Source organism: Eptatretus burgeri, chromosome 8, assembly GCF_056783735.1.
Source record: "Eptatretus burgeri isolate ZD-2024b chromosome 8, Ebu_testis_v1, whole genome shotgun sequence".
NCBI classification, from domain to species: Eukaryota; Metazoa; Chordata; class Myxini; order Myxiniformes; family Myxinidae; genus Eptatretus; species Eptatretus burgeri.
This window is the reverse complement of record NC_140968.1, coordinates 76499541-76515703: the sequence shown is the minus strand read 5'-3', so window position 1 is coordinate 76515703 and position 16163 is coordinate 76499541. Positions and strand designations below refer to the sequence as shown.

Genomic DNA, 16163 nt, shown 5'->3' with positions numbered 1-16163 from the left:
CAAGTTCACACACACATACGGAAGCACCAAGGCGCGAAAGTTTGTGCATGCGTTTAGTAAACGGCGAGATTAAACCATTTGTCACAATTACACGGGTAACCAGGTATTGACGCGGGGAGAAGGTGCCGTAATTAGTCGGTTTATCAACCCGCACGTTGCGGCCGCTAAACGGCGGAGGACGACGGGCTGGCGGGCGTCATGGCCGCGACTTCATTTAGGAGGAAAACACCGAGGAAGATTAATGTTAATCATTGGCGATGTGGGCCGCGCCGGCCGGGCACAAACTTTCATTTCACGCGCCTAATACAAACCGACCTCGCGTTAGCTAAGAGTCGTTTCGCCTGACTGGTTATTGATTTTACGTGCGAGCCGTGCCGACGTACGGCCGACGGCGAGGGAGGGCGGCCGCTGGGCCTTTCGTGTTGTTCGTGGTGATGGTGGTGGTGATGGCGGAGGGGGAGCTCGAGGAGAGCTGCGGCTTGGAGGACCTCGTGGCGTGACCCTGGCGCGCTGTCACTGCGGTGGCGGCGTCGAGAGTCGTCGACGTCTTCTTCTTCTTCTTCCTCTTCTGACGTCGACTTCTTCTTCTTCCTCTTCTTCTTCTTCTTCTTCTTTTCCGTCGACGTCTTCTTCTTCTTTTCCGTCGACTTCTTCTTCTTCTTTTCCATCGACGTCTTCTTCTTCTTCTTATTCTTATTCTTATTCTTATTCTTATTCTTCTTCTTCTTCGACGTCTTATTCTTCTTCGTCGACGTCTTCTTCTTCTTCTTCTTCTTTCTTCTTCTTCTTCTTCTTCTTCTTCTTCTTCTTCTTCTTTCTTCTTCTTCTTCTTCTTCTTCGTCGACGTCTTATTCTTCATCTTCTTCTTCTTCTTCCGTCGACGTCTTATTCTTATTCTTCTTCTTCTTCTTCTTCCGTCGACGTCTTCTTCTTCTTCTTCTTCTTCTTCTTCTTCTTCTTCTTCTTCTTCTTCTTCTTCTTCTTCTTCTTCTTCTTCTTCTTCTTCTTCTTCTTCTTCTTCTTCTTCTTCTTCTTCTTCTTCTTCTTCTTCTTCTTCTTCTTCTTCTTCTTCTTCTTCTTCTTCTTCTTCTTCTTCTTCTTCTTCTTCTTCTTCTTCTTCTTCTTCTTCTTCTTCTTCTTCTTCTTCTTCTTCTTCTTCTTCTTCTTCTTCTTCTTCTTCTTCTTCTTCTTCTTCTTCTTCTTCTTCTTCTTCTTCTTCTTCTTCTTCTTCTTCTTCTTCTTCTTCTTCTTCTTCTTCTTCTTCTTCTTCTTCTTCTTCTTCTTCTTCTTCTTCTTCTTCTTCTTCTTCTTCTTCTTCTTCTTCTTCTTCTTCTTCTTCTTCTTCTTCTTCTTCTTCTTCTTCTTCTTCTTCTTCTTCTTCTTCTTCTTCTTCTTCTTCTTCTTCTTCTTCTTCTTCTTCTTCTTCCTGAAGAGTCAAGGGTGAAATATCGAACATAAGTGTTCCCTTGCAGGTTTTTGGTGTTTTATATAAGGTCTGTGCTTTTCTTGCACGCTTGCCCTATTTAACAGCAATAAAGGTATACCCTCCCAGGTATTGACCTTCGACGCAGCACCGAATCTGGCTAACCATAACTGCAGGTAGAACGAGCTGGCCGAGTATCCAGTCAGAGTCGGTCTGACGTCGTTGGCTGCCTGCACGTTAGGTATGTGCATCTTGAGTGATGCCGTTGCGAGATGTGGAGGAGGGAGGGTCATGGGGTGGTGTTGTAAACATCCTCATGTCATGACACAACCTGTACGTGAAAAACGACCTGCACGTTGTGTTGGGGGTCACGAGACTCCCGTTATTCTCAGGTTTTCCGTCCGTCTGTATGTTTGTAATGGACAGCTCTGGAGGCCGGAGGAGTCAACCGATTTTGATGAAACTTGACTGGGAAGTTCATACCAAGATCGAGTTGTATGCTTTTGAGCACCGTTGCCTAGCAACGGGACTTTGAAATTTTAGAAAAAATCTGAAAAATATTTATATATATATATATATATATATATATATATATATATATATATATATGTATATATATATTTTTTTTTTCGAAAATCAAAAATCGGCTTCCAGGCTTTTATGTGCACTATAATCAACGTCTTTGTCAAAAATTTTCATCCCGATCCGTCAAAAACTGTATGACTTGTATGCAATTATATAGGGACCATCCATGTCGCCTACCGGCTTGTCTCGTGTGTGTGTGTGTGTGTGTGTGTGTGTGTGTGTGTGTGTGTGTGTGTGTGTGTGTGTGTGTGTGTGTGTGTGGGTGTGTGTGTGTGTGTGTGTGTGTGTGTGTGTGTGTGTGTGTGTGTGACGTGTATGTTAGGCAGCTCCGCTATCAGCCTTCAATTTGTGAAAGGTGTTCCAGACAATGGAAGAAAGAATACACAAGGTGCAAGAGGTAGGAGAGATGCAGAAATTAATGCTTGAAGAGCAAAGTGGTCCGGGTTCAAAGAAATTAGAACCAGGTGAAATATGCAGATCTGGGCAAGCGCAGGTTGGTGATGGAGGGGACAGAGGGCTTAAAAAAACGTACGATGAAGATGACGATATTACAAGACCAATAGACCAGAAGAAGATGAAATTTCCTTTCTTAGTCGAATAGCAGCAACACGTGCAAAAAAAATTGGGGCAATACCCCTGGGCGCTCACCTGGTAGAATAATGATACTGGGGAGGAAGTCAACGTGGGACGGAATCAGTAAAATGTACCAATGAACTGATGTTGCAGCAAATACCTATTTTGCGGGGCAGCCCCCCTACCTCCCACCCTCCCCCTCGTAGACCCCTACGGGGGGAGGCGATATTTTTTCTTTTTAACGGTGTGAATAAACTTTCGTACATCATGGGTGATGAAGATTGTAGTAAAGTTTCATCGAAATTGTGTGTATGGTTTTGGAGAAGAGAGCAGGTACATAATATTTCAGTGTGCAACCCCCCCCCCCTTACTGTCCATCGACCCCGATATTTTTTTAATGCCGTTCACAAATTTTGGTTCATACTGGGTGATGAAGGTTGTCAAGTTTCATCGAAATCGTGTGTGTAGTTTCAGAGAAGAAGTTGCAAGTGTTTATAGATGGACGGACTGATGAACAGACAATGCGCCATCCATTAAGCTCCCCGAACTACATTCCAGGTGAGAGAACTAGAACGACACTCGGTAGAGTGCATACCTCCACCAGGCTGAACATTTACGTTTTGTACCCCACTGATAGCCCCTATCTGCATCTGGACCTGAAACAAAATCTAATTGGTTTGTTCTTGTTACCTAACCAACTCATCCACCTAGTTTCGTCATAATGCATCCACAATTATTTTTGAAATATCATGGTATATATCGTTTTTGGTCCCATCTTTCAATTGTGAAGAATCACTTACAAGATCAAAAAATATTCTCATATCCGGATGCAGATCTGGATCTTCACCAAAATCTAATGAATTTGTCCTTGTCACACACCCAAACTGTCTACCAAGTTTTGACCGAATCCGTCCATAACTTTTTGAGATATCCTGCTTACGGACAAACAGACAGGGGTGAAAACATAACCTTCATCCTTGGGCAGATGTCAATTTTCAGGTGAATTAAAATGACGTCATCACTGCGGCATCTTTCCCCCTTGTGTGTATCCACCCCTCCCCTCCCCTCCCCTTCCCCCCCCACCCTCCCCTCCCCTCTCCTCTCCAACTCCCCCCATACCATTTGGTAGTCTGTATAGTCCAGCGGAAATGTGAAAAAGCATGTTGTGGCGTCATATGAAGTTTTTTGGTTGATTCATCATCTCTGAGCTATCCTGAATCAGAATCAGCCGGGTGCCAGACTCGCACCCTTGAGGAATTTTTTTGGAGGCGAAAAACAAAATGTCCACCACCGACTTTCGATAAATTCTGTTTTGGGCTATATCTTCACTTCTAATGCACTTACAAACACAATTTTGGTGTCTACCACTATGTTTTCATAGTCAAGGAATCCGATAATGATAAAATTGAAGGTGTATATATATATATATATATATATATATATATATATATATATATATATATATATATATATATATATATATATATATGACCTGTCTCATATTTTCAAAATGGCCATCATTTTAATATGAAAAATGTCTATTTTGCAGTTCCACTGATCACTTCGAGTAAGAAATTGAATTTGATGAACCCTCAAATATTAATACTACATAAAATAATAGTCAATGGTGGCTGAAGTAACTTACTTGCAATGATCAATGAATTGATGTATATATTGGAATACGATTTTTACACAAATATATCCGGATAAATGTGGATAGTTGACTATAACTTTGGGTTATATCTTAAAGTAAGTATGAACATGTATATGATTTTGAAATTACCTTTTATTTTTAGGCAAACAAATATTAACTTTGATAAGGATGTTCTCCATTATGTTCAATCTTCGTCATCGTCATCGTGATTAGCAGCTACTTCCCTTGTCTGTTCGTTACAACAGTCTGATCCAGCATTACAACTGCAAAACATCAAACATGACATCTGTGCTGCCACACAACCACACCTTCTGGTGGAACATGGCCGGCTGGTGGAGCATCCACAATTGATCAGCTGCAGAATGGTGACTGGTGCAGCAGACACATCAGGTGGAAGTGTGGTTGGACACAATGTCGCACCATCCTCACTTTATTGCCATCCATACTTGATGGGATCCAAGTTCGGAGGGTCTGACTGAGTGGCCGATTTCCATATAATGACTTGATGATGAGCACGATGTACATGTTGAACAAAGGCATCATGCGATGGGGCAATGACTTCAATTTCGGAGCAGAGGTAATCTTGGAGTTGGCCATCTTAGACTTCCACAACTGATACCGGTGTGTGGACATATCACCTTCGACTTTGGAACCATAACAGGCAGCAATGAAGGTAGTTGCCTCAGATATCATCTTTTCCTTGTTTGCTTCCAGCTGACCAAGTAAGGTGGGATGATGTCCGCCCATTAGTACCTTCAGCGCTGTGGCCTTTCCAATGCCAAACAAATACGACACAGTATCGCATCCGGTCAGAGCATGTACAGCAGGCAGATATTTGGCGATGCTTTAGTGCTTCAGTGCTGTTTGGCGAATGTCTACGTTCGCCCTCCCAGCACATGGACTCTCCATGCTGACATCCACAGTCATCTTTTCCTCGAGATAGAAATGAATCAACAGGACAAAGACATCTGTATCGTCGCAGACCACTTTGATGTGCGAGTCACCACTGACACCTGACACAATTCTAACTAAGTGATGGATGATGATGACATCTTGTGATGACATCTTGGATGATGATTCATGGTGTGTTTCAGATCCTGTCTCTGGAGAGTGGAATTGTTCCATACTTGTACTGGTGTAGGATCTTTTCCGGTGACCACCAGTTTGGTCTGGTTGTCCACAATGTGGGTCATCAGATACTGACAGATCAAATCAAACATTGTACTTTGTTGTAGGCTACATTTAGGACCACTTTTTGCGCTGGAAGTGTTGTGTGTAAGTTGAGTTGATGTTTTCGACTTGAAGTATGACCTGCGCGACTGGATCTCATCATTTGTTTCGTGATGATTTTGATGTATCTGTCGAAAATCAGGTATACGTCACAACACTCCAGGTGTTATTTGATGGTTCCCATGAAGTTGATCACATAATCCTCAACTGTACCATTTGTGGGCCAATGTACAGTCCATAACATGGCGCATCCATCCATGATGACGGCATCTGGAACAGCTTGGATTCGACTTGATTGCTCAACTTGGTGTTTCATCTTTAGGATTGCTTTCGACTGAGCCCGCATCACACCGCTCTCATCAAACAAGGAGGCTGGGACAGGGGACAGTTCATAAGAGAGGACATCCTTGATATCAATATCCCTGTATTGTTGGAGACGTATGACTCGGGTGAAGATCAATTCGGTATCATATACTGGCCTTCCATCCAGCTTGATGCTCTTTTTGGTCGAAGCCATCAGGGTCACTTTCTTGGTTAGTGTCTTGCTGAAGCTTGTTGGCCATCCAGATTCAAATTCCACCATCTGTTGTCGTCCAATCTTGAGAGAATCATTAACGTTTACCTTGTCTGTTGCATGAAACATAGTAGTAGAAACCAAAATTGTGTGTGTAAGTGCAATAGAAGTGAAGATATACCCCAAAACTGAATTTATCGAAAGTCGGTGGTGGCCATTTTGTTTTTCACCTCTAAAAAAAATTCCTCAAGGGTGTGAGTCTGGTACCCGGCTGATTCTGATTCAGGATAGCCCAGAGATGATCAATCAACCAAAAAACTTCATAATGACGCGAAAGCACGCTTCGCCCTGAAATGGCTGTTTGGCATCTCGACTAGTAAGCCTACTGGTCTTTTTCGGTTTGCTCCTTCATGAGCCTAAATCCTTGTATAAGCTAGAACAGCACTCAGTAGAGTGCATAGTCTCACTTTGCATGCTCATTCCAAACAAAAATACCATCGTTAACTGAACCCGCTACTCTTATGGACTACTGCTATTCTACCCAAAAATGGAAGAACACAATATGTCCATTTTTGTCGAATTTCACCTTTTGCATGAAATCACATCTACAGTATCTCCTCTACCCCTCCTTATAAGCTATAGCTCTCAGAGAAGCATACTGCAGTTCAAAACAGCAGTAGCAGCTAAGCACTGAAAGTTAAACTTTAATTAAATGGACATACTGTGTTCTTCCATTTTGGGCAGTATTATGGCCCATATATGTCACTGTACACTCTATTATGTCACATACATTGCCATTATCCACAGCTTTAGTGAAATTATTGATTAATTATTATTAGGATATTTAATGACAAGTTTTGTGTACATTAAGGCTAAATTGCATCAATGAAATATGAAAAATATTTCAAACTATGTCGATTCCCCATGCTTAGTCTATCATATGTATGAAGTTTTGCATCGATCTGCTAAACAGTTCTGGAGAAGAGTTTTTACATTTTTATTTTCAATCCAAAATGGCCGCCAGGCCATGTGAACGATAACGTCATAAATTTAATTGTTCACTTACACCGGGTCATAGATCTGATCAGATATGAAGTTTCAGATTTTTCAGACAAGGATATCAATTCAACCAATTATGGCTGGAATACCACTTCATCAATGACATCATCATTGTCACCCTATACACCCCATGGGGAGTTGATGACACATGCCAAATTTCAGTTTTTTGCGTTCAGCGGTTTTGGAGAAGATGTCTAATTTTTTATGTCATACCAAACTACATCCAATCCAATATGACTTTTTTCTTTTTTTTTGCGCACCTTGTCAAGGCTTGTATAAGATCTAACACACAACACACAGCGGGGGGGGGGGGGCATGAGACAGCAGGGGCGTGGGAAGGGCAAAACAGTAAGGAACAGAGACATGAGGAGATCTGTGGAAGGGAGAGGGATGGAGCGGGGGATATGGGGAATACAAGATGGACACTACAGGGACTTTCAGGAAGGAAAGCAGGGAATTTGAAGGAGGTGGGTTTGGCGTGGATTAACGGGGGTAGAAAAGATCGAGGATTTTGGTGGGGGATGATAAGAAGTGGTGGTGAACAGCTGTTTTGAAGGCCTGGAGGGGAGGATAGGATTGAACAGAGTGAGGAAGTTTATTCCAAAGGCCGGGTAAAAGAGGAATGAAAGGGTGAAGGTGAGCAGTGATTTGTGATTTTGGTAGTTTTACCAGAAGGGGGTTGTTGGCGGAACTTGAGTGCCCTGCAGAAATATGGTGGGGACAAATCACACACAGCAGAGGAGTGCGAGACTGAGTGAGACGGTAGAAGACAGAAAGACCACCGACCTGCCTGTGGTGAGAGAGTGAGAGGCCCAAAGACTCAGCCTCATAGTAGGAGACATCAATGATCCAAAATGCCTTGGTTTCCACTGCATGAAGCCGAGAAAGGTGGGAGGCAGGAGCACCAGCCCAGAGAATAGAGCAGTACTCCATCAGGCTGCGGACGAAAGCTTTGTATGTGGTCAAGAGCTCAGGTGGGCCGAGGAAGGACTTTGCACGACGGAGGATTCCCAGTCGGCGACTGGCTTTGGAGACCTGGTTGGAAATATGGCTTTCCCAGGAAAGATCATGGCAGATAGTGAGACCCAGAAGCTTGCAAGAAAAGACTTCTTCCAGAGGATTGTTGAGAAAGTAGATGGGGGGGGGGGTTCCAAACGGTCCTTTTGGAGAGACATTCTGAGAGTGTGAGATTTGTCCGGATTGAAAGACATGTTCCAAGTGTTGGACCAGTTTGTGATTTTACCCAGATCTGCAGAGAGCGAAGAAGCTGCTGCTTGCTGGTCTGAGGGATGACAGATGGTACGGCAGAGGGTGGAGTTATCAGAAAAGAGAAAAAGAGGATTTTCCAGAGAGTCAGGGACTGCCATACCAATGTAACATATGACGTCAGACTTATCAATGCAATATTCTCCATGGGGGAATCCCTCCTATGTTGAAAGTTTCGCATCGACTGGCCAAGTGATTGCAGAGAAAAAAGTTTTTTTTGGCAAAAATACATAGACACGAACATACAGACAGACAGACAGGCAGGGGAGTTGTATTCATGTTCCCTTCCCTGATGGAGTGTATGAAAGAACAAGCGATAATTGTGGCCTCTTATTTGTTCTTTTCTACAGGCTAGTTCTCTTTCATAGTCTAGCTGTTTGCCAATTGTGTCAAAGTCTCCTTAATTATCTGGCTAATTTCCTCTACTAGAAACACCTGCTCTCTTCCGGAGCATTGGAGAGCCCTCTCCTCTGGGTGGGGGGGGGGCGGTTGTGCCCATAACCCAACCCTGGGTACTTCGAACACGTATGTAAAATTTGGTGGAGATGATAATCGAAAGGCAGGAGGGATTTTTTTATTTATGCGCATGACCTGACACTGGGTACTACCAATACACATGTAAAATTTTGTGATCAGGACAGCCATGTTTTTATGTGTGATTTTCAGATGTACATACATACATACATACATACATACATACATACATACATGTATATTGTTGCAGTTGTGCCCAGGGAATTACATTTGACACGTAAATAATCCTGGAGTTTAGATATTTTCAAAGTGATATTGTTTAGTTCAGTTACCCAGCCCCTTGCATCAGGGACAGGGAAATGCGTTGTGACTGTAGTTAGAACTTTCCTCTATTGTTCTCTACCTCATTCCCAAACCTTCTTTCTCCAATTCTGTATTCAAACCTCAATCCCAAACTCATTCTCCAATTCTGCATTCAAACCTCATTCCCAAACTCTCATTCTCAAACACCCATCCTCAAACCCTCATTTTCTGACACCTGAACTCGAACCTCCATTCTCATGCTTCATTTCCTAACCACATTTTCAAACCATTTCACCTCACCAGTATTTCGACCAAATAACCGCCATTCTAGTGTTGCAATTGTCGTAATCCTTCGCCGTTCTGGTATGCCAGTCATCGCGGATCAAGCGAAGCATTCCCAAAGTGCCCTGCCCCCCACTCTGGGGTTGAACTCCAGCAGCTGAATCACAGCACGTCACAGCCAATCAGTGCATGTTGGTTGTCGAAAGCAGATATGATTGGACACACAGTCCAGGGGCAATTTTTTAAAAACCTGACTGAGTAGTTTGCGAACAGTTAATGTGCAGTTTGGGTGCAGTACATACAGTTTGGGAGAAGAGAGCAGTCCAAGAATGGAGCAAAGGAGGACAACGCTGAGGGTTGAGTTCCGAGTCCAGATCCTCAGGGAGTTCACGTCCTGAGTGAAGGAGAACTAGTCGGATTGACGGGGCTTTCGGAGCGCTAGGTGGACCGAGAAGGAAAGCAGGATGCTCCTCATGAAACGCAAAGCACCAAGCGGAAGGCAAGGCGCTCCAAGCGGAATGCAAAGTACCAACCGGAAACCAAGGTGCTCCAAGTGGAACACAAAGGTGCCAAGCGTGGCACTTCCCAAAGCAGCAAGCAGGACGGGTGCTGACCAAAGTTGCGGTAGAACTGACTCCCTCACACGTTTTTGCACACATACCATATATCCTTGCATTTTCCAGTGCATACACCTCATTGACTCGCACTGTTGTGGATTGTATCAACTCCAGTCCAACAAAAGTTATTTTCAGAACTAGCACTGCACGATACCGCATGATAGGGCAACTCCCACCTGCACCTCTCACTCACCTGCATCTACACTTTGTTCATACCCACGTCGGCCAGCCGGCTCATGTACGGGTGACAAAGGGGTCGCCCATCCAACCCGACTTCTTCTTCTTCTTCCTCGTTCTGTCCCCTATCAAATGTCCCAGATGTATGAGGTGCCTCTCTCTTGTTAGTGATAAGATTGATTGCAGAAGGGGTTATTTTGAGTGCTTGGGGTGAAGAATGTTTCTTGTGTGACACTGCCATCTCCTGCAAATATGTGCCCTTCAACAGAGTTATTTCCAAACCTGCTCGGTGTCTATTTTCCTCCATTGTTTAGATACAGCATGTTATAAGTAGATGGGAGGTTGTACCCCACTGTTTCGCTATGGAGCCAAGCTGATGTCGCACCTATGATTCCGCTCAGCCGTACCTAATTAATAGATAAGGGTGGGGAGACAAGAGCACGGTTCCCCATCTGGGATAACTAAATCACCGGGAGGGTCACGTGAGATTTGGATGCGGGGACCCTACCAGATCTAGTCACCTCAGACTTGACTCAGTCACCTTGGTTGCTTAGCATCCCGTCTGCGGAGTTTTCTGTGGCTCGTCGGCTTCAGGGTCAAAGGTCAGGAAGCGGGTTGAGAGAAGCCACTCATGACCCGACCAACATACCCATAACAATTTATCTTGTTTAATATAGTAGAATGCATGCAAAGAAGTGTGCTGCTCTGATAAGTGTAATCTCTTCTTCTGTTGAGATAATTCAGGTATCAAAGCTTAAGGAAGAAGATAATTATGGGTGAGGGGTGGCAGGTTGACCACAGAAAAATTGGTGAATTTGCCAGAACGTCCTTATAGAGGGACAAAGGAAAAATATTAATGTTTATTTCACAAAACGACCTGTTCCGGGTAAATGACTGTTTGCTTATGTACTAAAGATTGGTAGAGAGGGATGTTGGGGAAGGGGTGATGAACTATCCAACACAGACTGGAGTCCTTGCAAAGTGTGACAATGACATTCCAGTGATGAAGAGAGGTCATTGATGTTTTTCAAGAACAGGTTTGTCCCAGAATAATACTGTTTAGGGCAATCGCCTCTCGAGATAAAGCATGGGAGAGAAATACATCCAAAGCAACCTCCTGCTTGTGAGCACAGAAGGAGATCTGACTAAGTCTTGCAAGGAACCTTAGATTCCTTTAGGTGATCGTTTGGAAATCTGATGGGAAGCCAGCCAGAATGAAAAGCACACCATACGCCCAATTAAACGACCTTTACCTCTTGCTTCATTCAGAATGAGGGTGTTCATTGATTATTGCTTCAGATTTAGAGTGAACTCGAATAGAAGCCGCACACGTAAGGTGCATATGCCTGGTGTTGGCTTAATGGCGAGGGTGGTAGGCTTGGGATCCTAGGATCCTGATTTCAAATCCCACTCTACTGTTGAATTAATACCAGGTGGGGTTGACTCTCCCTGTCATCCTTCCGAGTGCGGCAAAATTTGTGCCAGCTTTCTGGTGTCCTGTGTTGGAGTGGTGACCCATCCAGGATTGTGCCCAATAGCCAAGGAGACTGCTTAGGCAGCACCAATCCTCTGTACAGAGTCTGCTCCCAATGGATGGATGTAAGGTGTAGTGACATGGGAAGAAGTGGAACTGATGATCAACGATCAGGGAGGTAGAGAACAAAATCTGCAGGGTGTTTCAAAACGAGTGATGCAACTTCAATTGTTTATTTGCCACGAAACAGAAACCCCAGGAACAATGAACCAAACATTTCTTGAAAGCTTATGACATGGTATTTTCCATCACTGATTGTTATTACAGTAAGTTCCTTCCCTTCATGTGCAGCCTTTTTGGCTGCTGGTTGCATCATTGGTTAGGGGCACGGCTATGCCACTGATGCAGTGCCCCTATTACCAGAACACTGGTGCTCATTTCACCAACCTCATAAGGATTATAGGCTGAGTCAACCCCCTGGTGTTAAATCCAGTAGCCAACAGGGCTCAAACTCAGGACCTTAGGATCACAAGCCACCACCCTAACCGCTAAGCCAATACCAGGCTTTTTGCAGTAAATCACTACTGGAGTTAGTGAGAGCCCAAGGTCTGAAATTGGCATCGACACAAAATCCTTGCAATTGATGTTCTTGATGTTTGCCTCGTTCTAGTTCAGACAGGCATTGATCCTGACTCCAAAGTTCTGTCCAACATTCCTGTAGGTCTCATGTAGCACTGCCTGGAAGTATTCTGACACCTGCTTCAGATCATCCAGTGTGACAGAGAAGTTGGCATAGACCGAGCCCTTGGCAGCCCCCCAGAACCAGTAGTCCAGAGGGTTCAAGTCCAGTCATGAGCGGTACCCAGGAAACGAGGCGGTTTCTGAAGAGCCGCCGCAGGAAAGTGATGGTGTTACCAGCTGTATGCACCATCCTGGGGTGTGGGGGTGCACCATCCTGCATAAACCAGGTCAAGCTGAGCTGGTTTGGGGTGACCTTTTGGGCTAGATCATTATGGAACTTCTGGAGCATGGCCCGATTGTGCTCACCGTTGATCGTCACCGTCCTGTTGTCATTCTCAAGCCAGTAAGGTCCGAGCATTTCCCATTTCGCAATGAAGGCGCAGATGCATGTGGCCTTAGGCCCTTTCAGGTACTTTTCAGTAATCTCTTCAGGTGGTTCTGTCGACCAGAAAATGTTGTTGTGGTTGTTGATGCCATAATTCAAGTGGAAATGACTTCATCACTGAACCAGATCAGGTTGATCCAGTTTGGGTACCACTGCATCCTGTCACTGAGCCAACTGCACATATCAAGCTTCCTTCTCATGTCATCTTGACTAAGTTTATGCCTAATAGAGATGATGTATGGGAAAAACTTCAGTTCTTTAGTGAGGGTATGCCAGACTGATGTTGGTTTGATGCCGAGCTCCTGGGAGTGCCAGCAGTGGGACTTCTTGGAACTGTCCACTGCAGAATCCCGCACAGCGTTGATGTTGGCTTGGCTCTTGGCAACTGATGCTGGCCTGCCACTGTTGCCCTTGCACTGGTTGTGCACTGTAACCTTGTGCTAAAAATGTTACACAATACGTTGAATGGTCCAATTTGTGGGTCCATCATGTGTTCTGAGGTCGTATTCCCAGAAGAACCTCCAGCGGGTATCGATATATGATTTAGTCTCATACCACGGAGCCACCACTTTTGTCTTCTGCTTCACTGTCAATGGCAAAATTGAGCTACGGAGCTAGACATCCCAGAGAACAAATACCACGATAACACCACCAAACACTGAAAAGGAAAATGGTATAGGTCAAAAAACAGAAATGGCAAGAAATCAAAGTTGTATCAATATTTTTGAAGCACCCTGTATATTATAATAAAAGGAGCAGTGTCTGTCTGTCTGTCTGTCTGTCTGTCTGTCTGTCTGTCTGTCTGTTATGCTATAACTTGAGAATGGATTCACAGATTTCAATGAAACTAACGACGGTGGATTCAGTGAACTCACAGGAAGATTTGTGATGAGAAAAAAAAAAAACGTAAGAAAGGTTTGTGATTGGGTGCATGGGCACATGTGGCGAAGCTGCAAATGTTAACTTGCATCGCTGGTTATCCCCGCACAGAGGGCAGGATCCCCCAGGAATACTTTTATGTTCTTGCCCCATAGATTAGCCAGGAATGCAAAGATTGGTATTCCCATGAGCGAAGCGATGGGTGTTATATGCTAGTAATTGTAAAAAGAGTCTGCAATAAAAAAAAATTAAATTATTACCTCTGCCACGGAAGGTGAATGGAGGTTATGTTTTCACACCTGCTTGTCTGTCTGTTTCTTTGTCTGTGTCTGTTGTCTGTGAGCTGGATATTTCATAGTTATGGACGGATTCGGCCGAAACTTGAGGGGGCAGGTTGCGAACATGTAACAAGGATGAATTGATAAGATTTTGATGAAAATCCAGATCTGGATAGGAGAAATTTTTTTTAATTTTCAAAAGTGATCAGGTTGGGTGTGTGACAAGGACGAACTGATTAGATTTTGGTGAAGATCCGGATCCGAATCCGACAACTAGAATTTTAAAAGTGATTCTTCACCATTGAGAGATAGGGCCAAAAATGATATATAGAATGATATTTCAAAAAGGTTTGGACGGGTTATGACAAAACTTGGTGGCAGAGTTGGGTAGATGACAAGAACAAGCCGATTCAATTTTGGTTCAGATCCAGATGCAAATCCAGCCTATCAGTGAGATACCAAAACATAAACTCCACCGAATGCCTTTCTAGTTCCCTCCGCCACCGAAGGTGAAGGAGGTTATGTTTTCACTCCTTTTTGTCTGTTCGTTTGTCTGTGTGCAGGATATCTCAAAAAGTTGTGGACGGATCCGGATGAAATTTTGTGGACAGGTTGGGTGTGTGACACGGACGAACTGATTAGATTTTAATGAGGATCCAGATCCGGATCCAGAGCTGGCTACTGAAATTTTTTAAGTGATTCTTCACCATTGAGATAGGACCAAAAACGATATATAGCACGATATCTCAAAAAGTTGCAGATGGATTCGAATGAAACTTGGCGGACATGTTGGCTGTGTGACAAGGAAGAATTGATTCAATTTTGGTGAAAATCCGGATCCGGCTACTAGGAATTTCTAAAAGTGATTCTTCACCATTGAGAGATCGGGCCAAAAACGATATTGTACTGTTTAGCATGATATTTCAAAAATGTATTGGGCCCGGTATGTTCTCGTGGATCAGGCATTGCGTGGTGGAGATATATGGTATACCGAGTGCCCTTCTTGGTTTATGCTTTTCCATTGGAAAAGCTTTTCTCTCTCTCTCCTCTCCATCTGTCTTTTCTTTTTTTATATGCTTTTCCATTTTCCTTATATGCTTAAGATCGTCTCTCAGCAACATATCCCATGGAAAATTTCCAATGATGTATGCTCATAACAAACAAGCTGTTATATGAGCAGCCTTGATGACTCCAAAAAAAGGAAAATAAAACAGGAACTACAGAAGGAGTTGTTAAACACCAGCAAGTACAACCCATTGCTTTGCTGATGGGAATGTTGGGGGGGGGGCGAAAGAGGGAGAAGGGAGGGGAATGAGATAGAGGGAGAGGGGTGGGAGAGAGAGGGAGAGGGATAGAAGAGAGAGGAATAGGGGTGGGAGGGAGAGGGATCGGTGTGGAAAAGAGAAGGAGGGGGGTTGGAGAGAGAGGGAGAGGGATGGGAGAGAGAGTGGGAGATGAGTGGGAGAAAGAGAGAGAGGAGTGGGTGGGAAAGAGAGAGAGAGAAGGGTGAAAGAGAGACAGGGAGAGAGGAGAGAGGGAGAGAGAGAGAGAGGGGGAGAGTGATTGGGGTGGGAGAGAGAGAGGGGTAGTGGTGGGAGGGAGAGGGATGGGTTAAGAGGGAGAGGGATCAGGGTAGGAGGGGAAGGATAGTGGTGGGAGAGCAAGTGATGGGAGAGAGAGAGCAAGAGAGAAGGGGGAGAGACAGATGGAGAGGAGAGAGAGAGATGGGAAGCAGGAGAGAGTGGAGGGTAGAGTGAGGAGGGAGGGGGGGACGACTCCGGCAGATGTGATGTTCAGTTTAAAGGCACACACACTGATGAATCACCCTGCCTGTGAAACACTGGGATGACAGTTTATAGCTGGTTCAGGATTGAAACCCAGGCTGAACATTTTAGAGCGAGCATGCGTACCTCTCAGGTATCCTGCCGTGATGTTAATGAAATGGCACACACATTGATGAATCACCCGATCTGTGAAACACTGGGATGACATTTTAGATCTGGTTCGGGATTCAAACCCAGGCTAGACAGCTTTGAGCAAGCATGCGTACTTCTTGGATATGCTGCCGTGATGTTAATGAAACGTTTCATTTTTAAAATTGGTATTCATCCAACAAAACAGTTTATGTGGAATGGTTGGCTTGGCAAACAATTGCCGATCCATCATATTAAACACTCACCTCCCGGAGACACCCAAAATATCAAATGTCCGAATTGGACAAATGAACACTTTTTTTAGCAGTTGGAACT

At 44.2% G+C, this 16163-nt stretch overlaps 1 long non-coding RNA gene across 2 annotated transcripts in view; it reads left to right on the top strand.

The window, feature by feature from the left end:
• The first annotated feature begins 1441 nt into the window (after positions 1–1441).
• Positions 1442–16163, top strand: part of LOC147022087 (uncharacterized) — a 79086-nt gene continuing 64364 nt past the window's right edge. For both annotated transcript variants that reach the window (XR_015060628.1, XR_015060629.1), the window contains exons 1-2: positions 1442–1664; positions 3050–3139. This is a non-coding gene — a long non-coding RNA (uncharacterized LOC147022087). The remainder of the gene's footprint in view (positions 1665–3049; positions 3140–16163) is intronic.